General features: G+C 42.9%; 1 protein-coding gene across 5 annotated transcripts in view; it reads left to right on the forward strand.

The window, feature by feature from the left end:
* Positions 1-620: 620 nt before the first annotated feature.
* Positions 621-22558, forward strand: part of Pld1 (phospholipase D1) — a 204839-nt gene continuing 182901 nt past the window's right edge. For 2 of the 5 annotated variants that reach the window (XM_034500625.2, XM_034500623.2), the window contains exons 1-2: positions 621-767; positions 19831-19981. The gene's annotated coding sequence lies outside the window, so the exon portion shown is untranslated. Of the gene's footprint in view, positions 768-17733; positions 17804-19830; positions 19982-21361; positions 21471-22558 lie in introns of those variants that run through there. The other 3 variants (XM_076932207.1, XM_076932208.1, XM_076932210.1) reach the window with 3 other exon arrangements.

Genomic DNA, 22558 nt, shown 5'->3' on the forward strand with positions numbered 1-22558 from the left:
TAGTCTTCATAGCCAACCAGGTATACAGCAAAGACCTAACTTCAAACCAAACACCCCGCCAACACACACACACACACACACACACACACACACACACACACACACACACACGGGGTGAGAGAGACAGACAGAGAGACAGAGAGAGAGCGTGCGACAGAGAGACAGAATGAGAGAGACAGAGAGACAGACAGAGAGAGAAAGAGTTTTGGGCACCAAAGAGGAAATTCCTGGAAAGTCAGGCTAATTCTTTACTTTCCAGCCTCAGTTTCCTTGTAAACAGGCAATAACACCTACTCAAGACCTACCGGAGGGATTGAGGGATTTGCAAGAAGGCCACAGTTGACCTTTACAAAGCCCCTAGTTAAGCATGTCACTTCAGGTCAGGAATATTTCACCAGTTGGCTCGCTGTTGGCTTGTAACTTGCGGGCCAGTCTTGGACAAGGACTGGACTCAAGAAATGAGGGACGTGTGAACTTGGTAAGAACAACGCCAGCGTGCGATCCTGCGCTCCGCGGATAATTGAGGCCGAGTTAGGAAACTTGGAGAGAAGTGTGAGAACCGAGGCATGGAGGAAGGCCGGCGGCAGAGGCTGTGTCCCTGGCTGGCCGGCGCCGCCCCGCCCCACCCTGCAGACCGGCTGAGTTCCGGGCGGCGAGTTCCAGCGCCCGCCCTCCTTCCGCGGCCCCAGCTGCGCCAGCTGCGCGGGGACCCCCGAAGTCGCCGCCGCCGCCGCCGCAGCGTGTGTGCCCGCGCCCCAGGCCCGCAGGTAGGAGCCGCTGGGGCCAGGCTTGCGGGGCTTCCGAGCTCGCAGGGCTCCCGCGGCCCTCGTGCTTCGTCCGGCCTCTTTTGCTCCTCTTGGAGCAGATTTCAGCAGCCGCGTCCCTGAAGTTCCCCTGGGGACCCTGGAGTCCCTCCCATAGTCTTAATTCCTGCAGTGTCTGCGCTGCCAAGAGCGGCGCACACTGACCGCGGGAGAGGACCGCTGCCCTGAGCTCAGAGCTGGGTCAGCTGCTGGTGTCCTAGCCCCACTCCGTTCTCAAGTCCCTGCAGATCTCGGGCATCCTCTGCAGGATGCACCCCAGCCCACCTCCTCGGTTCCCGGGCGCAGTGGATCTGTACGCTCTCGCTTGATCGTCCCGCGCTCCCTGAGCTCTTTAGCACTGTGGGCTGACCGGGATGGCGACGGCACCAACATCCCGGACCAACCAGGAAGTGCTGCATTCCAGTGGCTTAGAGTCCAGCTGAGGCACAGTCCCGGGCGCCGAGCCACACAGCTGCTGCCTCCGGGCCAAAGATGTGCTGTGCTGAAGTGGAGGAGGGACAGGGGAAGCAATTGAAACAGGGCCTGTGTTAGACAGTTGTTACTTTAGCCCCGACCCAGGATGTTTGGGACTGACTTCTCGGTTAGGGAGTGAGGTCTGTAGCCCAGGCTGCACTCAAAGGCTATGTAGCCAAGGATGAGATCCCTGGTCCTCCTGCTTCCATCTCTTAAATACAGGTCAGGACTTCTGAGAATGTTGCCAGCCCTTTCCCCGATACCCTAGGGCTACCGGCCACGCCTAGGTTTGCCTTCCTTCCCCTCTCCCGTCTCCCCCCACTCCCTCCCAATATCAGATCATGCCCAGCCGCCTTTTTTTTCATGAAGCTCAAAACAGTCTTAAGGATCACAGGAGCTTCTGCATTTGACCATTTCCAGGTCTTTCCACGGAACGAAGAGAGCTCTTAATCAGCCAGGCCCACCAATTTCAGTTTAGCCAACTCTATGACCTTCCCAGGGCCTCTGGAAACTAGCTACCCAGGAATTTCAGAGAGGTGCTGTCAAGGAAGCCGGAGGAGTATAGACAGTCTAGTTTGAACTAGTCTGTTCTGCCTATTTATGCAATAATCTCTTTTCGTGCTTTGTGACCCACGAGTGAATTTGTACTCAATTGTTTAGCTTTAATTTGTAAGCAGCCTTTAAATGATGTGTGGGGACCTTTTAAATGGTTATGTAAGCGGGTATCTGAATTTTTATGAGCCAGTACAATTAGCTTTCCAAATAAATAGTGCGAGTGGAGAAGGTTTGGAGGAGACGCTGTGCTTGCTGTGTTGTTTCTGGCATCAGAGTATTTACACACACGGGTGTTAAGTTCTCTACAGGCTCCTTTAGGCTTATTGATTTGCTGATAACTAGATAAGTGCTATCTAGTTAATGGACATCCTCCTCCTCAGACCTTTACTTAGTATGTGTTTGTTTATTGGCCTTAGAATGTAGTATGAGTGGTCTTATGTAACTCCGTAGAAGAAAAGCAATAGGTGGCAAAATTCACAATCGCTAATTTCACCATGTTTTAAAGATTTGTTTTTTTTTTTAACTTTTCTTAAATTTATTTTTATTGGGTATTATATTTACATTTCAGATTTTATCCCCTTACCCTACTTCCCCCCACCACCCAGGAACCTCCTGTCCCATCCCCCCTCCTCATGCTTCTATGAGGATGTGCCCCTACCTCCCCCCACCCCACTCCCACCTCCCCACCCTCACATTCCCCCCTACTCAGTGTTCATCCTTCATGGGACCCAGAATCTCCTCTCCCACTTACGCCCAACAAGGCCATCCTCTCCTACATATACAGCTGGAGTCATGGGTCCCTCCCTATGTGCTTCCAGGCTGGAGGTTTAAACCCTGGGGAGCTCTGGTTGGTTGGTATTGTGGCTCTCCTCATGGGGTCACAAACCCTTTCTGCTCCTTCAGTCTTCTCTCTAACTTCTCCATTGGGAAACCCTTGATCAGATCAGTGGTTAGCTGTGAGCATCGTCCTCTGAATGTGTCAGTCTCTGGCAGACCTCTAAGGAGACAGCTATATCAGGTTCTTGTCAGCATGCACTTCCAGCCATCCACATCAGTGTCTAGCTTAGGTGACTGCATGGGTTGGATACCCAGGTGGAATGGTCTCCAGACGGCCCCTCCTCCAGTTTCTGTCCCACATTTTGTTTCCATATTTGCTCCCTTGAGTATTTTTGTTACTCCTTCTAAGTGGGACTGAGGCATCCACACTTGGTCTTCTTTCTTCATGAGCTTCATGTGGTCTGTGAGTTGAGTCTTCACTATTCCAAGCTTTTAGGCTAACATCTGCTTATCAGTGAGTAAATACCATGTGTGTTCTTTTGCGATTGGGTTACCTCACTGAGGATGATAATTTCTAGTTCCATCCATTTACCTAAGAATTTCTCAAATTCATTATTTTTAATAGCTGAGTAATACTCCATTGTGTAAATGTACCACATTTTTTGTATCCATTCCTCTGTTGAAGGGCATCTGGGTCCTTTCCAGCTTCTGGCTATTATAAAAAAGGCTGCTATGAACATAGTGGAGCATATGTCCTTGTTATATGTTAGAGCATCTTCTGGGTATATGCCCAGGAGTGGTATAGCTGGGTCCTCAGGTAATGCTATGTCCAGTTTTCTGAGGAACCGCCAGACAGATTTCCAGAGTGGTTGTACCAGCTTGCAATCCCACCAACAATGGAGGAGTGTTCTTCTTTCTCCGCATCCTCGCCAGCATCTACTATCACCTGAGTTTTTAATCTTAGCCATTCTGACTGGTGTGAGGTGGTATCTCAGGGTTGTTTTGATTTGCATTTCCCTGATGACTAAGGATGTTGAGCATTTCTTAAGGTGCTTCTCGGCCATTCGAGTTTTCTCAGTTGATAATTCTTTGTTTAGCTCTGTACCCCATTTTTTAATAGGGTTATTTGGTTGTCTGGAGTATAATTTCTTAAGTTCTTTGTATATATTGGATATTAGCCCTCTATCGGATGTAGGATTGGTAATGATCTTTTCCCAATCTGTTGGTTGCCATTTTGTCCTATTGACAGTGTCCTTTGCCTCACAGAAGCTTTGCAATTTTATGAGGTCCCATTTGTCAATTCTTGATCTTAGAGCATAAGCCATTGGTGTTCTTTTCAGGAACTTTTCCCCTGTGCCCAGGTATTCAAGGGTCTTCCCCATCTTCTCTTCTCTTAGTTCCAGTGTATCTGGTTTTATTTGGAAGTTCTTTATCCACTTGGACTTGAACTTTGTACAAGGAGATAAGAATGGATTGATTTGCATCCTTCTACATGCTGACCTCCAGTTGAACCAGCACCATTTGCTGAAAATACTGTCCTTTTTCCACTGGACAGTTTTAGCTCCTTTGTCAAAGATCAAGTGATCATAGGTGTGTGGGTTCATTTCTAGATCTTCAATTCTATTTCATTGTTCTTCCTGTCTGTCTCTGTACTAATATCATGCAGTTTTGATCACTATTGCCCTGTAGTACAGTTTGAGGTCAGGGATGGTGATTCCCCCAGAAGTTCTTTTATTGTTGAGAATAGTTCTCGCTATGCTGGTTTTTTTGTTATTCAAAATGAATTTGCAAATTGCTCTTTCTATCTCTATGAAGAATTGATTTGGAATTTTGATGGGGATTGCATTGAATCTGTAGATTGCTTTTGGCAAGATGGCCATTTTTACTAAGTTAATCCTGACAATCCAGGAGCATGGGAGATCTTTCCATCTTCTGAGATCTTCTTCTATTTCTTTCTTCAGAGACTTGAAGTTCTTGTCATACAGATCTTTCACTTGCTTGGTTAGATTCACTCCAAGGTATTTTATATTGTGTGTAACGATTGTGAAGGGTGTCATTTCCCTAATTTCTTTCTCAGCCTGTGTATCCTTTTAATAGAGGAAGGCTACTGATTTGTTTGAGTTGATTTTATATCCAGCCACTTTGCTCAAGTTGTTTATCAGGTTTAGGAGTTCTCTGGTGGAAGTTTTGGGGTCACTTAAGTATACTATCATATCATCTGCAAATAGTGAAATTTTCACTTCTTCTTTTCCTATTTGTATTCCTTTGACTTCCTTTTGTTGTCTAATTGCTCTGGCTAGGACTTCCAGTACTATATTGAATAGGTAGGGAGAGAGTGGGCAGCCTTGTCTAGTCCCTGATTTTAGTGGGATTGCTTCAAGTTTCTCTCCATTTAGTTTGATGTTGGCTACTGGCTTGCTGTATATTGCTTTATTATGTTTAGGTATGGGCCTTGGATTCCTGATCTTTCCAAGACTTTTAACATGAAGGGATGTTGAATTTTGTCAAATGCTTTCTCAGCATCTAGTGAGATGATCATGTGATTTTTTTCTTTGAGTTTATTTATGTAGTGGGTTACATTGATAGATTTCTGAATATTGAACCATCCCTGCATTCCTGAGATAAAGCCTATTTGATCATGATGGGTGATTGTTTTGATGTGGTTTTGGGTTTGGTTTGTAAGAATTTTATTGAGTATTTTTGCATTGATATTCATAAGAGAGATTGGTCTGTAGTTCTCTTTCTTTGTTGGATCTTTGTGAGGTTTAGGTATGAGCATAATTGTAGCTTCATAGAACAAATTGGGTAGTGTTCCTTCTGTTTTTATTCTGTGGAATAGTTTGAAGAGAATTGGTATTAGGTCTTCCTGGAAGGTCTGATAGAATTCTACACTAAAACCATCTGGTCCCAGACTTTTTTTTGGTGGGGAGACTGTTAATGACTGCTTCTATTTCTTTAGGGGTTATGGGACTGTTTAGATGGTTTATCTGCTCCTGATTTTATTTTGACACTTAGTATCTGTCTAGGAAATTGTCCATTTCATCCAGATTTTTTCATTTTGTTGAGTATAGGCCTTTGTAGTAGGATCTGATGATTTTTTTTTAATTTCCTCAGTTTCTGTTGTTATGTCTCCCTTTTTAGTTCTGATTTTATTAATTTGAATATTGTCTCTGTGCCCTTTGGTTAGTCTGGCTAAGGGTTTATCTATCTTGTTGATTTTCTCAAAGAACCAGCTCCTGGTTTTGTTGATATTTTGTATAGTTCTTTCTGTTTCTACTTGGTTGCTTTCAGCTCTGAGTTTGATTATTTCCTGCCGTCTACTACTCTTGGGTATATTAGCTTCTTTTTGTTCTAATGCTTTCAGGTGTGCTGTCAAGTTGTTAGTGTGTGCTCTTTCCAGTTTCTTTTTGTGGGCACTTAGAGCTATGAGTTTTCCTCTTAGTACTGCTTTCATGGAGTCCCACAAGTTTTGATATGATGTGTCCTCATTTTTGTTAAATTCTAAAAAGTCTTTAATTTTTTTCTTTATTTCTTCCTTGACCAAGTTATCATTGAGTAGAGCATTGTTCAGTTTCCACCTGTATGTGGGCTTTCCGTTGTTTATGTCAATATTAAAGATGAGCCTTGGTCCATGGTGGTCTGATAGGGTGCAAGGGATTATTTCAATCTTTTTGTATCTGTTGAGGCCTGTTTTGTGACCAATTATATGGTCTATTTTGGAGAAGGTACCATGAAGTGCTGAGAAAAAGGTATATTCTTTTGTTTTAGGATGAAATGTTCTATAGATATCAGTTAAGTCCAATCGGTTCATAACTTCTGTTAGTTTCATTGTGTCTCGGTTTAGTTTTTGTTTCCATGATCTGTCCATTGCTGAGAGGGGGGTGTTGAAATCTCCCACTATTATTGTGTGAGGTGCAATGTATGCTTTAAGCTTTAGTAAAGTTTCTTTTATGTATGTGGGTGTCCTTGCATTTGGGGCATAGATGTTCAGAATTGAGAGTTCCTCTTAGTACATTTTTCCTTTGATGAATATGAAGTGTCCTTCCTTAACTTTTTTATTACTTGTGGTTGAAAATTGATTTTATTTGATATTAGAATCACAACTCCAGCTTGTTTCTTGGGACCATTTGCTTGGAAAATTGTTTTCCATCCTTTTACTCTGAGGTGGTGTCTGTCTTTTTCACAAAGGTGTGTTTCCTGTATGCAGCAAAATGCTGGGTCTTGTTTATATATAGCCAGTCTGATAGTCTATGTCTTTTTATTGGAGAATTGAGTCCATTGATATTAAGAGATATTAAGGAAAAATGAATGCTGCTTCCTGTTATTTTTGTTATTGGAGGTGGAGTTATGTTTGTGTAGCTATCTTCTTTGGGAGTTGTTGGAAGATTACTTCCTTGCTTTTTCTAGGTTGTAGTTTCCCTCCTTGTGTTGGAGTTTTCTACCAATTATCCTTTGAAGTGCTGGATTTGTGGTAAGATATTGTGTAAATTTGGTTTTGTCATGGAATATCTTGGTTTCTCCATCAATATTGATTGAGAGTTTTGCTGGGTATAGTAGTCTGGGCTGGCATTTGTGTTCTCTTAGGGTCTGTATGATATCAGTCCAGGATCTTCTGGCTTTTATAGTCTCTGGTGAGAAGTCTGGTGTAATTCTTAGGTCTGCCTTTATATGTTAGTTTACCTTTTTCCCTTACTGCTTTTAGTATTTTTTCCTCGTTCTGTACATTTGATGTTTTGATTTTAATAATGTGGCAGGAGGTATTTCTTTTATGGTCTAAACTATTTGGAGTTCTGTAGGCTTCTTGTATATTTGTGGATATCTCTTTCTGTAGACTAGGAAAGTTTTCTTCTCTAATTTTGTTAAAGATATTTACTAGTCCTTTCAGTTGGGAGTCTTTACCCTCATCTATACCTATTATCCTTAGGTTTGGCCTTCTCATTGTGTCTTGGATTTCTTGTACATTTTGGGTTAGTAGCTTTTTGTATTTTGCATTTTCTTTGACAGTTGTGTCAATGTTTTCCATGGTATCTTCTGCACATGAGATTCTCTTTCCTATCTCTTGTATTCTGTTGGTGATACTTTTGTCTATGACTCCTGATCTCTTTCCTAGGTTTTCTATCTCCAGGGTAGTCTCCCTTTGTGATTTCTTTATTGTTTCTACATCCATTTTTAGATCTTGGATGGTTTTGTTTAATTCTTTCACCTGTTTGGTTGTGTTTTCTTGCAATTCCTTAAGGGATTTTTGTGTTTCCTCTTTAAGGGTTTCTATCTGTCTACCTGTGTTCTCCTTAAATTCTTTGAGAGTGTTATTTATGTCCTTCTTAAAGTCCTCTATCATCATCATGAGAAGTGATTTTAATTCTGAATCCTGCTTTTCCGGTGTGATGGGGTGTTCAGGGCTTGCTATGATGGGGGAACTGGGTTCTGATGATGCCATGTAACTTTGGATTCTGTTGCTTATGTTCTTGTGCTTGCCTTTCGCCATTTGGTTAACTCTAGTGCTACCTGCACTCACTCTCTCCGACTGGAGCCTGCCTTTCCAGTTATCTTGTTCGTGTCTGATCTCCTCTGGGTCCAGATGTCTCTGTGATCTTTTAATCCTGAGCTCCAGCTGCTCTGAGTACAGTGGTTCCTCTAGGATGTCTCAGGATATGGTGTCTCCAAGGTAGCAGACCAGCTAGGTGTCCGATGTTCTGGGTGCAGTTTCTTCTCTAAGATGTCTCAGGATCAGGTGTCCACACAGGAGCAGACCAGGCAGGGGTCTGCTCCAGGCCTCAGATCTGGGAGAGGGGCTTGTTTTCTTTTTAATGATGTGAATGTGTTGGCCTGGGTGTGGGTATGTACATATGGTGCCTAAGAAGACCAGAAGGGGCCATTTCTCAAACTGGGTGCTACAAACAGGACTCAGCTCCCAAGGGCGGGCTGGACATGCTCTTAATGGCTGGGCCATCAATTCAGTCCCATTTCTAACCTTTTTTTTTTTTTTTTTTTTTTTTTTAATTTTATCAAAATAAACATGTGATTTTGCAATCTTAACAATTTAAAAATGTATGCTTGATTGCACAGTTCTGTCAGTGTGCTACCATCTCCTCCAGCCAATTCCCAAGGGGCTTCTCAGCTTTCTCAGCTTCCTTCCAGGGTTCAATAACACTTTAATAATAAAGATTGCATTGCAAGCTTCAGTTTTCTCACTGAGTAGTTTTTAAAAAATGCCTTTTTTTTTTCTTTTTTTTTTGTGATAGGGTTTCTTGTATGACCCTGGAACTCACTCTATTGGTGGAGATTCTTACGAATTACCCATCTTTCTGAGTTTGTCTCTGCCTCCCAAATACTGGAATTGTAGGGCTGCACTATCATTCCAAGCTCACACTTTTTTTTTTTTTTTTCATATAGCTCAGACTAGCCTCTCTTAAACTTGCTAGGTTGCAGAAGGTGACTTGTGCTTCTGAACCCCCTGCTTCCACTCTGAGTGTTGGGATCACATGCACACACTGCCCTACCTGGTTTTGTGTTGTACATGTTAGGGGAGCACTCGACCAACTGAGCTACACTGTCAGCAAGAAATGCACTTTTAAAGAGCAGGGATAAAAGGCAGAGCCAGATAGTGGGCATCTGGTAAATTTTACCTCCACGGGTTGAGGATGCCTATGTGAGGGTCAGTTGGTAAGCTGACTGGAGTTTGTAGTGGAAACACTTTGTGAGTTTAGGTGTCTAGAGGTACAAACAGGGATGGGGGTTATTCTTAGTGTTGCCTCCTCTGGATATGTAACAACAACAACAACAAAATCTCAGTTTTGTCCTCCTTAGCTATACAGTAGTACCAATCAACACCATGAGTGAGCCCAGCTAAAGACATGTTTTTAGTACCCAAAGACATTTCTGATCAAGCAAGTTGCTGGGCTTAGCAATTTCCTCTCCTCCTCAGCCATATGCTAAAGATCAATGGACCGAACACATGAGATATGGGTCTTCAAACCTGTAGTTAGATTGAGTCATTGTGTACAGGAGAAAAGCTGGCATATGGGAGGCTGGGTTTTATGCTTACAATCCTTCAAGTCCCAAAAGCACAAATAAAATGTATTTGCTAGGGTGTGGTTAAAAGATGTTTCAGGGTTCAGATGAGAAGCATAACCTCAGCTTCCTGTAAGCCTGGGACTTTTCTGATTAGAAAGGCCACCATACAGATTGCATCATATGGTTCAGTGGGAATGTGTTCTAACGCTGTCTTTTCCCTGAACTCACAGTGCAGTGTCAAATCTGGATCCCAGATGTTTTAGCGGTGGGTTACTTAACTGCATATGTTATGTAACTGTTCCATAGAACCACAGTCTTTTCTTTCTATTGTGGAATTTTTATCAGGTTTTAGATTTATCGAATAAGCATTAAAATGACAAAATAAGATGATAAATTGTTTATTTAAGCAATGCTTACTTGGTGTCCACTTGGTTTTGGATACCGTTCGTTCAGAGCGTTCTACAGATGCAGAAAAACTTCCCTTATGTCCAGGAGGCTGTGAGAGGCACTGAGGTCACAGCCTGAGGCAGAGCTGGGACTCCAGCCCTGCAACCCGACCCTAGAGCTTTTGTATGGCGGCTGCCTCTCTAAGAAATTAGTCTTGGAATCTACCTCCCTAACCAGCCACCTTTCTACATTTTTGTTCTTATTTTGTCCTTGTTCTTACATGTAAATAACACATCAAAATTGCAAGCATCATGTAGCTTATAAAATCAGTTCAACTCCATTTTTTTTTTTTGAAGTTTTGAAGAGGGAGGCAAGGTGGATTGTGGTCATGCTGCTAGTGGGAGAGTGTGTCTATGGCTGAGCCAAGGTTTTCTAACTCTTGGGTGTGAGGATTATTTAATGTTATCTGTTTGTCTCCCTTCCTTCCTTCTGTCCCTCCCTCCCTCCCTCCCTCCCTCCCTCCCTCCCTCCCTCCCTCTCTCCCTCCTTCCCTCTGTCTCTCTCTGTCTCTGTGTCTCTGTCCCTCTCTCCCTCTCTTTCTTTCTTTCTTTCTTTCTTTCTTTCTTTCTTTCTTTCTTTCTTTCCTTCTTTCTAACACACACACATACATACTGTTATTTTTGGAGACTAGGTCTCATGTAGGCTAGGCTGGCCTTGAACTTACTATCTATGCAGCAATACAGTCAAGGGTGACTTTTGGTCCTCTTGTCTCCAACTCTCAAGTGCTAGAAGTACAAGCCTTTCTCACCATGTCATCACAGTTTTATACTGTGTTGAAAACTGAACTCTGGGCTTCAAGCATGCTAGGAAGGCATTCTGCCAACTGAGCTACACCCATACTGCACTCCACTATTTTCATAACTGCTATGACTACTTTGAAGCCAAGTTGCTTAATAATGGCCCAGGTTCCATCAGGAGGAGAGAGTGGACTCTTGCACTGACTCTAGGCCGTTGAGGTCTTGCTCTGGATTTCCAATCTCCATTACCAAGTGGGGACACTGAACTCTCTTCTTGTTGAAGAGAGCATCTTATTTTGTGACTCAAGGCTTGCCTCTGGATGAGAAGAACATCTTATTTTGTACTTAATCATTTTTGAGCATTTGGGATCTAGACTTGGAAACCTTTTGAAAGCCTCTGACGCACAGAGGAAAACCAGCCAAGAGCAGGAGGGAACAAAAATAGTCTGCCTTAGTTCTTTAGAGGTGAAACAGAGTTAGCTCTGAGGCAGAAACTTACAAACTGTATATTAAAAACAGAAAATGTTTATATTCAAAGTTGTTCTTTTCAAAGTAGACTTTTACAAACAGCACCTTTGGGAGAGGGAGCCCGAGGAGCAGCCCAGGGAAAGGAAAAGCAGAGCTGAGGGTGCACAGGTGGAGGCAGTGTAATAGGATCTTTGGCAGGTCCCTGTATAAAGTCTGGAGACTCTTAGGATGGGCCAGGCTTAGGAAAATCAAAGGCGTTGGCTTGCGTCTTGTGGTCTTAATGTCTAAACTATTGCTAATTATCCTAGGTTGCTTTCTAGTTCTGTGATAGCGGGACAGGGTTTATTTCTACTTATACTTCATAGTGAGTCTATCACCAAGGGAAGTCAAGGCAGGAGTTGAAGACAAGAGAGACCACAGAGCAGTGCTGCGTACTGGCTTGCTCTGTCTGCTTTCTTGCAGCACTCAGGAGGACCACCTGCCTTGGCACAGTATTGCCCACAGTGGGCTAGGCCCTCTCACTAAGTAAGAAAATGCCTCACAGGCCCATTCAATGGGCCTTATTCTTAATTTATTAATCTTAATTAATTAATCTTAATTAACCTGCACCATGCCTGCCTGGACACTGCCATGCTCCTGCCTTGATGATACTGGATTGAACCTTTGAACCTGTAAGGAAGCCCGAATTAAATGTTGTCCTTATAAGACTTGCCTTGGCCATGGTGTCTCTTCACAGCCGCAAAACCCTAAGACAGAAGTTGGTACCAGGGACTGGGGTATTGTTGTGGTAGGCTTGACCATGCTTTTTGTTTGGAGGAATGTGGATTTTGGGACTTTGGAAAGCACTGGAATGCTTTAAGTTGGGCTTAATGAGCCATCCTAGTAGGAATATGGAAGGCTTTGTTGCTGTGAATGATTTGAACTGTGCAGACCTGGCCCAAAAGGTTTCAGTGAAAAACTTCAGTATGTGGCCTAGAGACTGTTTCTGTGGTATTTTGGTGAAGAACATGGCTGCCTTTTGCCCTTGTCTGAGGAGTTTGCCTGAGACTAAGGTGAAGAGACTCAGGTTAATTGCATTGACAAAGAAAGTCTCAGAAACACCCATCATAGACTTTGTTCTCTGGTTAAGTCTCATGAAGAGTACTTTAAACAAGTGTAGCAAGCTGAGAGTTCTACATCTTTATCTGAAAGCTGCTAGCAGAATACTGACTTTCAGGTAGCTAAGATGAGGGTCTTAAGCCCATGCCCACAGTGACACAGCTACTCCAACAAGGCTACACCTTCTAATAGTGCCACTTCCTGGGCCAAGCATATACAAGCCATCACATTCTCTTTCCAGGTGACTCTAGTTTGTGTCAAATATAACAAAGAAAGCCTAACCAGTATACTAGTCACAGAAAAGAAAGAAAGATAGAAAGAAAGACAGAAAGAAAGACAGAAGGGAAGAAAGGGGAAAGAGAAGAAAACAAAAGAAAAGAAAGAAAAGAGAAAAGAAAAAAAGCAAGGGAGTCATAAGCTATAGTGAAACTGTCTTCAGAAACCTTTGAATTATGCCATCATTGTATAGGTGGGGTTGTGGACAACGTGAAGCAAATTTTCTTGCTGTCTAAATTCTGGGAGAAGGCATGGTCTTGGTGGCCACAGATGGCACCCTGAGTTTACATAGCAGTTTGCACCCCATGGGAGCTGAATGTGAAGGTCAGTTAGTGAGTGAGGGGAACCAGCTACTCACTAAAACTCTATAGGCACTCCAGAAAAAAAAGAGTTTTGTGGTTGGTGTTTTATTTACATAAAAAGTCACCTTCACAGTGACTTTTAACTACTTTGTTCTAGATCTGTTGTAATTGTTTTGGTTTTGAGACAGAGTATCAGGTAGCACAGGTCCATTTTGAACTCTCTATAGCTGAGACTGACCTTGAATTTATCATCTTCCTGCTTCCACCTCCCAAGAGCTGGGATATAGAAACTTGGTTCATACACTGTGTGTTCGTGTGCCTGTGTGTGTGTGTGTGTGTGTGTGTGTGTTTAGTTTTATTGTTATCTCTATTTTTATAATAAAACTGTGTAAGCTAAGGTAATGTGATGGTTTGAATATGCTTGGCCCAGGGAGTGGCACTATTTGAAGGTGTGGCCTTGTTGGAGTAGGTGTGCACCGTGGGCATGGTCTTAACAACCTCACCCTAGCTGCCTAGATCTCAGTCTTCCACTAGCAAGCAGCCTTCAGATGAAGATGCAGAACTCTCAGCTCCTCCTGCACCATGCCTGCCTGGATGCTGCCATTCTCCCACCTTGATGATAATGGACTGAACCTCTGAACCTGTAAGTCAGCCACAATTAAATGTTGTGTATGAGTTGCCTTGCTCATGGTGTCTGTTCACAGCAGTAAAACTCTAACAAAGATAGTAAAGATACAGAATTTGGGAATAAAATAAGAATTTTTTTGATCCTAACATTACAGGCATATGTGTATGTATGTGTGTGTGTGTGTATATATGTGTGTGTGTTATGCATATTATATGTATGTATTATGTATGTATATACATAATATATATATATATATATATATATATATATATATATATATATATAATATTTTTAGAGGAGAGAGGGATGTGTTGGAAATCCAGCAACTGGATATTATTATCCTGAGCAGAAAAAAACTACCTGTTAAGGCATCAATGATGGTAAATGTGTTATAATTTTATTTATTAGTATGTGCATGTAAGTGTGTGTTTTCCTGCTTGTGCATATGGAAGTCATGCAGCTTTGGGGAGTTGGTTATCTCCTTCTTTGGGCTAGAGAGATGATAGGTGGATCAAAGCACTGCTGCAGAAGCTCAGGGCTATGTGTTCAATCCACTGACCATCTTGCCAGCCCCAAAATAGTAAATTTCATCATAGGCACATGTAGCCAATGTCTCACCACGCCCAGATATGCCAGCATCTGGCTGGGAAATCTGGGATGCAGGGCATATATGGGTGACTTGTCAGGCATCACTGGGCCCTTGGCATCCTTGCTAGAAGAAGAAGTGGTTATAAGGTTCTAATAGCCCATGGGTAATGGAGTTAGATCTTGAGGGCTCTCTTTCTAAACTAGGTTCACCATCTTTTAGTGAAGTTAAAATAGTAGCTATCTCCTAACCTTTTTAGGAAGTATAAGAAACAATGTGCAGACAGTGTTTAGAGCCTGGAGCATAGAAATTGTAAATGCTAGTTTCTCCTGTGTTATGCACGGTCATCTGGCAGAAGAAGCAGTCATGGAAAAAACCAACAAGCACAGTAGGGTTAGTGCTAGAGTGGACTGTGGTCCTATGATGTATGGACTGAGGCAGCATTAGCTGCATGCTGGGAAATTCTTGGTGATGAGAATCTCATGGTAGGAGCCAGGGAGAAGGTTCTGGCAGTGGAGCTGACCACACTGAAAACTGGGAACCACGTGTCTTTTGATAATTGCAATTTTAGAGCATGTGTGTTGACCTTAGCCTGATAATGTGGGTTTTTAATTTTTTTTTTTTGAGAGAGACTGCCACCATGTTGGCCAGGCTGTTCTCAGATATGTGGCTCCCCTCTTACCTCTGCCTCTCAAGAGCTGGGATTTCATGTTTGCCAAGCCCCACTTAATTTTCCTTAATCCGTAAAGATATCATAGCATTTAACTGAAGGATCATAATTTACTTCTGTTTTCCAGTCTGCAAACATACAGACATGTATTTTTTTCAAGTGTTTCAAGATAAAAAAAACAAAACAAAACACCCCAGTAAGGTGTACTGTTGATTTAAGAGTGAGCTAGCTCATTGTATGTTGAAAAAACTTCTCTTCACATTCTTTAGCGTCATCTTAAACACAAGAAGAATCCCCTGGCAATAGAAACATTTTACCACCTTTAAACACTTTTGAATTGTGTTCTTTGTGTGTGGTGTATGTGTATACACTGGAGAAGTATGTTAGATGTTCTATCACTTTCTACCTTACTTCTCTGAGGCAAAGTTTCTCACTGAACCTGAAGCCCACCAGTATGGTTAGGCTGGCTGGCCAGTGAGCTTCTAAGATCTGCCTGGTTTGTCCTCCAGAATTGGCTTTATAGGCATGAGTATTTAAAGATTTATTTATTAACTTGTGTTGTAATGTGTATGTATAAGTTTGTGCCCAGGTGTATGTGTGTGTGTGTGCACATGTGAGCACCTGTGAGGGGAGTGGAGGCTGGACGAGGCTGCTGATGTCCTTCTCATCCACTGCCTCTTTGTTCCTTTGAAGCAGGGTCTCTCCCTTCAACTGCAACCTATATTTTCTCAGCCAGGCTGGAAGGCAGTAAACAAGAGGGAAGCCCAGCTAACTACCCGGTGCCGATGAAGTCATGGATAGTGGAGGAGAACCCACAAACCACAATTTCACTAAACCAGCATAATCCCTAAGAACCTATCAACTTACCCACAGATAAGCCTCATCAACAGACAGAGGCCACCACAGAAAAACCACAGCCAACCAGAAGGCAGAGTTGTGGAGCCCAATCCCAATAGATACATCTATAAAACAATTCCTGCTCCTAAGACTCAGGGAACATTGTAGAAGAGAGGACAGAAAGATTCTAAGACTAGGGAATTTTCAGTGAGATTATGTCTCCTAGCAATGTCAGAAACTTCGCCCATAAACATTTCACCAATATCACTCACTGCCTAAACATGAACTGAACAGCTAAAGACAGGATAAAGTATGTGTAAGGGGAAGCCCAGGAGGCCTCAAAGAACTTCAGGAAGACTGAAGGAGGCTGAAGTGGGAGGTGTGGCCTTCTTCAGGAGAGAGGACTCCAACTGGTGTACAGTGCCGATGATCAGAACTGAAATCACACTTACAAGTACCGTCACACAGACCCGACAGGCTATATTTAGAAATGCATACATATATTCATATACATATTTTCATGCAATAGCAATGAATGGATTTGAAAGGGAGCAAGAAGGACTATATGGGAGGGTTTTAGGGAGAAATGTTGTAGTTGCAAAAAAGAAAAAGAAAGACCGTGGCTAGTCCGCACTGACTGCTCTTTGCACTACCTAAGAATGCCTGCCACAAGTGACCTCCTTTATGAAATCTGATACCTAAGACAACACAGCACCAGCTGGTTGTTTGTTTTGGGGAAGGGAGGATGGTAGTACTGGAGATTAAGCCTAGGGCTTCTTGAATGGGAGGCAAGCTCCATAAGGCAACAAACTATCTGTGCTGTCTCCTGAATGGATGAGGGTGCCTATCCCAGGCAAGAAGGTAGATCCACAGAGTTGGAGTAACGAAAGTTATATTTTATTATGCTGAAGGTCTTCACACAATGTTCACACTATAAATTTCCTAACTACAGTCGTAAGGCTAAATCCCCAAGCTCACCTGCGCGAAGGTCAGGCCCAGTCTCTAACTGAAGTCTCTGATTCAGGGGTCAGGCTCCTGGGGGAAGACTCCCAGGGCGGGTCAAGGCGGTGTGTCTCCAGATGTGCAGAGCAGAACATCGCTCTCAGTCTCTGCTTGTACAGTGTCCAGTGGGCATCATGGAGTTTTAGGACTGTGGTTGTACTGGTTGGTTTTGTGTGCCAACGTGGCACAAGCTAGAGTCATCAGAGAGGAGGAACCTCAGCTGAGGAAATGCCTCCATTCTGTTGTGACCTTTACTCTTCCTCAACGCTTTGCCTCAACGCTTTGGGGCTCTTGGGGCAAGAAAGAGAGTGGGGCAAGCGATGTGAAGAATGGAGAGAAGACAGGGTGTGATCAAGTCTCTTTTATTGAAGGGAATTCTGAGGTATTTTTATACACAAGCAGGAGAACACAGATGAAAACACTTTACCATGTGCACCATACAGCTGAGGTCACTAAACAGCAAAACAAGCTATGTGGGATAAACAATATATTTATCAGAGTGTGCTTCAGCTGTTATAGGCTTTTGACAACCAAGTCTTTCATCAGGGTATATGGTTCCAGATGGCTGCAAAGTTGATCTAGCCGCTTTCTACTAAAGTCGGCTCCCAACACCATTCGATCCAGCTGTGGAGCATTTTCTTAATTTGTGATTGATGGTGGAGGACCCAGCCCATTGTGGCTGATGCTATGCCTGAGCTGGAGGTCCTGGGTTCTATGAGAAAGCAGGCTGAGCAAGTCATGGAAGCAAGCCAGTAAACAGCACCCCTCCAAGGCCTCTGCATCTGTTCTTGCCTCCACATCCCAGCATGTTTGGGTTCCTGTCCTGAGTTCCTCCAAGGATGGAAGTGTAAGACAAATCAACCGTTTGCTCCCCAACTTTCTTTTTGGTCATGGTGTTTCATTGCAGTCGCAGCAATGGAAATCCTAACTAAGACACTGATTATCTTGAGTGAGGGATGTCACTGAGTTCTGGTTATCAGGTGTAGCCTCGGGTATGGGGTCAACCAATCTGAGCGATTTTTACGTATCTAAAGGCATGCTTTACTATGCTCATTACAGGGCCTCCATTCCTGCTCCCCACCCCACTCTTGCCATCCCTTGGAGCACTGAATCCAGGGCAGATGCAAGGGTATGACCTTCCCCCTGTTACAGTTCAGACAAGAAGACCAAGACACAAAGACGGCAAGGAGCCCACTGCCTTCGGTCTTCAACCGTTTTGATAGAACAAACAGTATTTATTTACCTTTAAGATGACTTTTAAATACGATTTTGGATCAATACATCTAAATGGAAACAAAAACTAGCCTTAGACTTTGTGCTAGAATAGATTCCATATAATCATTTCAAACAGTAACTTGGCAATATAATACAGGCGAGTATTTTGATTTGGGGAATATAAGTGGAATAATCCAAAGTAAATAAAACTGTATAGGAGAACATATTATAGTATTCTATAATAATGATTTTTTAATGGTCTCATCTGGGCCTTGAACTCACTGTAGCTGAGAGTGACTTTAATCTCTCGAGACTTCTGCATCCTCCTCCCAAGAGCCGAGACTACAGAAGCGGGTCACCACATCCAATTTTTGTAGCTGATAGACTTGGCTCGTCCTGAGAGCTGGCTTTTACATTCTCAGGTATTTGGTGAGCTAATTGTGAAAGCATGCCATTATTTAAAAAGAAAAATCAAGATTTCTGAGGCTGGTGAGATGGCTCAGAGGCTGAGAACACTGGCTGCTCTTTCTGCTACCGGCGCCACAGGGCAGCTCGCAACTCCAGTTCTAGATGATCCAGTGCTCTCTTCTGGCCTCCATAGGCACTGCATGCACACTGTACATGGAGATAGATGCAGGCAAACACCACACACATGAAAAAAAAAATCAGTTCCTGAGATTTAAATTTTCTAAATTAATTGGGACAACAAGGGCTAATATTTTTTTTTAAACCTCTCTTTTATCAGTTATTACATTCATTGCTCACTATTCATTTGAAATTGTATATGGTTTTGTGTAGCGGAAATGCTATATATGTCCGACATATGTCCTTCCAAGCTGTATGTTCTGTAGTAATGTCATATGGGTACTTTGAGAATATCTATGGTAGAAATATGTATATCATGGAAACTGGCAAGCACTATAGCTAAGCCTCCCTTCCCTCAGCTTACCCCTCAGTTCTGTCATTTCTATGACAGATCTGACAGTAGAGACAGGATGCTTCTGACTTGTCCCCACTCTTCCCCAACACAGCAGTTCTAAGTCTTGGTAAAGAAATCATCAAGATTCCTCAAAGTTCTATGGCGCACCTATGAAATGAGATTCTGGGGCGTGGGGTGGGCCTGGTGGATGGGACTCAAATGAGTACTTTGTAAGTTTTCTTGAGACTTTGGCCATCACTCAGAGCCTGCTTGGCCCTTCCTGAGGGTTCTTCCTAAGAAGGTCCCTGCACCTGTATGCCTTGTTCAGCATCAGCTAACTTGGCTGCTGGGTCCTGGCCACCTTGCTTGATAGCCTTGGTTTTTATGTTTAGATATAAATTCTGCTCATGAGAAACTAACAAGGAGCTGTTATTTTGTGTATTGCCCCATTACTAATGCCAGGCCCTGCCCCTCACACTTTCTTCTTTGCAGCATACCTGCCTCCCTAAGGTACCAGTTCTGTGCCACAAATAAATGGGGATTAGCTGGGGAGGCAGGAGTACTGGGTTTACAGTCCCTTCTCCCTATGCTGGACAAAAGTTGATTTTGACTTTTTAGCAATTCAGCTGCCTTTCCACTGGGATAGCCAGGCATGTTCTTCATCTTGTACGTTGTGCTGACTGGGGCATCTCTCCCCAGTTATTTGCATGGCTTGCCTTTTCATCTTCCGAGTCAATGACAAAATGGTGAAATGTTGTGTCCCTGGACATTGAAAGCTGTATCCTGTCTTATCCACATGTATCTGTCCAGTGCCTCGCCTGATGTTAGCCTTTCTGGGTCATTACAATGTCAGCAATTTCTACACAAGAAATTGGGCTCTGTGAGAGCAGGTGTGTGCCTGCTACTTAGTAGGTGTTCATTTGGTGCTTGTTAGATGAACCTGCCTGCATGTTATTAAATGTGTCTAAACCCTGGCTTCCCAAGCCATTCATTAGTTTCTCTCATCTTCTCTGCTTTCACAGATGCTCAGTGCAGAGATACCACTGCAATTTCGAACCAAGCACTTCTGTCAATAGACCAGAAAGGAAACCTGGAACTTTCTCTGTGAATGTCACCTTTCATTGACCGAAGATTCACAAGGATTTGATTCAGTTGCAGCTATTTGTCCTGTGGGTAAGTCATCTGTGATGAAATGGATTGAGCAAACGGAAAGCAGTGCGAAGTAAATGTGACAGATTTGGGGACCTTTTCTCTTTTTTTTTTATTCTAACAGTTTTGGGGTTGGAACTAGGAAGGCATCTCTCACTTAATGAACTACTAGGAGGCTAGAAATATGTGTTGAGGTGTGTGTCCTGACTCAGCCTCAATGAAAGAAATAGGATAGGGTTGTCTAACAACGAGGTCGCTTCTGCAGATCTGTTGATAGCAAGGTTAATAGGTTACAATGAAAGCCTTCATCTTGTATTCATAGTGGTCCCTGCTTATGCTGGCATTGGGACTCTGACAAGCACAGTGTTTGGTGCCCATTAGGTGCTACCAAGTCTAGACAGTCTAGAACTTGCATGTATGTCTAACTGCTGGCCCTTGGGATGCATGTGGCTCAGAATGGCTATGCATTCAGCCCAACACAAATAATGTGAAATTACTTTAAGCAGGAAAGATTTTCTAACTGCTTGGGGGCAGTTCTCAGTAGTGGAGTCCATAGCTGATGACATTATGACAGTGCTGAGACAGCCAAGGACTGAACACACCTGCAAGCATCCATTTGAAGCAGGGCTGAAGTGTAGATCTCCTGAAGTGGGCTGGAATTTTGTTTTCCCTGATAGTGATTTTGTTACTTTCAAACAATATTATGGAATTGATATTTATTTTTCCCTAAAACTGATGTGTTGAAATCCCCATCCTCAGGGGTATGGTGATATGAACTGACATCTTTGGGAGGTACTGGCTTTCCTCATGAGTGGGATTATTACCCATTTCAGGTTACAGGGAAGTGGGACCTCATACACACAATAATACTATGTAAATATATTTTTAAATACAATTTTATATACATTAAAATTGTGTTTGCATTAGATTTACAGACAAGTTATGGAGGTGGTAGAGAATGTCTCACCAGGGAACACCAGGGGGTATGAACATTTTGGCTTCTCTGGATACATGGTTGTAGGACTGTATTGGCCACACATTGCATAGCCCCTCTGTTACTAAAGTTGTTCTTTGGTACATGGTGCATTTGTATCTCATTACTAACTAAAGCCCATGCTTTATTCATGGTTCATTATTTGCTCCTAATTGGATTTTCCTATGCTTGTATCCTGTCTATGATGTCACCTCACAATTTGCGATGTTCTCCTGTCTCTGACTCCCCTTGGTTCTGATGACCTTGGCAGTTTTGAAAAGTCTTAGGCGAGGTATCTGGCTGAATGCCTATCATTTGGGTTTCTTGACCACAGAGGTGAAATGCCATTCCCTTGACTTCATAACAAGAGACACATGGTCGGACTGACTTACAGTGCTCTTGCCCTGATTGCCTGCCTGAAGAAGGGTCTGGTGTAGCTATTTCTATTGTGGAGCTGGTTTTTTCCTGCCATGTCAAGTCTACACAGCTTGTGAGAGCAGTCACAGTGGGGAAAGGAGGTATTGGACACTTCTTAGTAAGGTGAGTAGCAACTGGAATTTGGAATTTTTGTGCATAAGAGATTTGTCTCTTGAAATTATTTACTTATATATTATTCAATTATTTATATGGGATGAACTAAGGCTTTTTATCTTATGCTTTGGGATACTATCTACGACTATGCTATTTAGTTATCTCTTTTAAACAATTTTATTTAAATTCTTGTGTGTGTGTGTGTGTGTGTGTGTGTGTGTGTGTGTGTGTGTAGGTGTGTAGGTGTGAAATTCAGGGAGGCAAGATTTCTACCACCAAGGTATATCACTAACTCCTGTTAAAATTAGTTATTTCTGAATATCATCAATGACTTCTTCCTAGGTCTAAGGACTCAGGGACTGTCTGAATCTTCTGTAAAAAAAAAAAAAAAAAGATGGCCATGTGTTTGGTGAGAAAGAATAACTAGCTGTGATTATTTTTGTCATCTCCATTATTATTAATTATTACATGATCTTATGTGACTCAGGATGACCTTGAACTTGTTGTTTTGGGAATAATGACCTTGAACAGATCTTCCTGCCTTTAGCCCCTCAGTGCCAGCACTACAGGGGTATTATCATCATACCTGGTTTATGTGGATTAGAGATTGAACTCAAAGCTTTGTGTACTCCAGGCAAGCGTTCTACCAACTGAACTTCATCCCGTCTTCTAGAAGTAATGAATGTTATCTTATTTCTCTGTCATAGCACACAAACCAAATTGGTCCAGGGGGAGGTCAGAAGTTGTATTTAAGTGTCTGGGTTTCATCTGGTCTGGGGTCTGTGTGGCTACAGCTCTCAGAGCTGATAGGGAACAAGGTAGCATCAAAGCTCCAGTCAGGTCTGTAGCTGACCCGGTTCTTTAGGCCCCGACCTGGCTCTTGGGTTCCTCAGATACCCTGGATCTTCTTCCCCTCAGAGGGAAGGACTGGAAATGTTCCCCACATGGACTCTGATGGTAAAATGTCAGCCCACTGCTTAATGGCACAGGTCTGGGTAGAGAGTTACTTAAGCAGAAGATGTTTAAATGACTTTGATACCTGGGCACTGGATCATTATTTATCTCCATATGATCTTCTACAGCATTAGGATCTGCTC

The sequence above is a fragment of the Arvicanthis niloticus genome, chromosome 4 (assembly GCF_011762505.2).
Source record: "Arvicanthis niloticus isolate mArvNil1 chromosome 4, mArvNil1.pat.X, whole genome shotgun sequence".
NCBI lineage: Eukaryota > Metazoa > Chordata > Mammalia > Rodentia > Muridae > Arvicanthis > Arvicanthis niloticus.